This window comes from Nansenia antarctica (assembly GCF_963989245.1).
Source record: "Nansenia antarctica genome assembly, chromosome: 7".
In the NCBI taxonomy this organism is placed as follows: Eukaryota; Metazoa; Chordata; class Actinopteri; order Argentiniformes; family Microstomatidae; genus Nansenia; species Nansenia antarctica.
This window is the reverse complement of record NC_137677.1, coordinates 28,334,298-28,336,797: the sequence shown is the minus strand read 5'-3', so window position 1 is coordinate 28,336,797 and position 2,500 is coordinate 28,334,298. Positions and strand designations below refer to the sequence as shown.

General features: G+C 31.4%; 1 protein-coding gene across 1 annotated transcript in view; it reads left to right on the top strand.

The window, feature by feature from the left end:
* The window catches only part of ankrd50 (ankyrin repeat domain 50), a gene marked incomplete at its 5' end in the record, with an annotated part of 51,857 nt that overhangs the window by 17,943 nt on the left and 31,414 nt on the right, over positions 1-2,500 (top strand).

Below are 2,500 nucleotides of genomic sequence, written 5' to 3'. Positions count from 1 at the left end.
ACCTTATAACACCTTATAACACCTTATAACACACCTTATAACACCTTATAACACACCTTATAACACCTTATAACACACCTTATAACACCTAATAACACCTTATAACACACCTTATAACACCTTATAACACCTTATAACACACCTTATAACACACCTTATAACACCTTATAACACCTTATAACACACCTTATAACCCCTTATAACACCTTATAACACCTTATAACACCTTATAACACCTTATAACACCTTATAACACCTTATAACCCCTTATAACACCTTATAAACACCTTATAACACACCTTATAACACCTTATAACACACTTATAACACACCTTATAACACCTTATAACACCTTATAACACACCTTATAACACCTTATAACACCTTATAACACCTTATAACACCTTATAACACACCTTATAACCACTTATAACACCTTATAACACCTTATAACACCTTATAACACACCTTATAACACCTTATAACACCTTATAACACCTTATAACACCTTATAACACCTTATAACACATCTTATAACACCTTATAACACACCTTATAACACCTTATAACACACCTTATAAAACACCTTATAACACCTTATAACACCCCTTATAACACCTTATATTACACCTTATAACACCTTATAACACCTTATAACACCTTATAACACCTTATAACACCTTATAACACACCTTATAACCCCTTATAACACCTTATAACACCTTATAACACCTTATAACACACCTTATAACACCTTATAACTCCTTATAACACCTATATTACACCTTATAACACCTTATAACACCTTATAACACCTTATATTACACCTATAACACACCTTATAACACCTTATAACACCTTATAACACCTTATAACACACCTTATAACACACCTTATACACCTTATAACACCTTATAACACACCTTATAACACCTTATAACACCTTATAACACCTTATAACACCTTATAACACCTTATAACACCTTATACACATCTTTATAACACTCTTATAACACCTTATAACACACCTTATAACACCTTATAACACCTTATAACACCTTATAACACACCTTATAACACCTTATAACACCTTATAACACACCTTATAACACACCTTATAACACCTTTATACACACCTTATAACACCTTATAACACCTTATAACACCTTATAACACACCTTATACACATCTTATAACACCTTATAACACCTTATAACACCTTATATTACATCTTATAACACACCTTATAACACCTTATAACACCTTATATTACACCTTATAACACACCTTATAACACCTTATACACACCTTATAACACCTTATAACACCTTATAACACCTTATAACACCTTATAACACCTTATAACACCTTATAACACACCTTATAACACCTTATAACACCTTATAACACCTTATAACACACCTTATAACACCTTATAACACACCTTATAACACCTTATAACACCTTATAACACACCTTATAACACCTTATAACACCTTATAACACCTTATAACACCTTATAACACCCTTATAACACACCTTATAACACCTTATAACACACCTTATAACACCTTATAACACGCTTATCTCGACACCTTATAAACACCTTGATAACACCTTATAACACACCTTATAACACCTTATAACACCTTATAACACCTTATAACACCTTATAACACCTTATAACACACCTTATAACACCTTATAACACCTTATAACACACCTTATAACACATCTATAACACCTTATAACACACCTTATAACACCTTATAACACCTTATAACACCTTATAACACACCTTATAAACACCTTATAACACCTTATAACACACCTGTATAACACCTTATAACCACCTTATAACACACCTTATAACACCTTATAACACCTTATAACACCTATAACACCTTATAACACCTTATAACACCTTATAACACCTAAACACTTATAACACCTTATAACACACCTTATAACCAACATCTTATAACACCTTATAACACTCTTATAACACCTTATAACACCTTATAACACCTTATAACAAACCTTATAACACACCTTATAACACCTTATAACACCTATAACACCCTTATAACACCCTTATAACACCTTATAACACCTTATAACACCTTATAACACCTTATAACACACCTTATAACCACCTTATAACCACACCTTATAACACCTATAACACCCCCCTTATAACACCTATACCACCTTATAACACCCCTTATAACCACCTTATACACCTTATAACACCTTATAACACCTTATAACACCTTATAACACCTTATAACCCTTATATCTTATAACTCTTATAACAACCTTATAACACCTTATAACCATATAACCTTATAACACACCTTATAACACCTTATAACACTTACACACACCTATAACCCACCTTATAACACACCTTATAACACCTTATAACACCTTATAACACACCTTATAACACCTTATAACACCTTACAACACACCTTATAACCCACCTTATAACATGTGC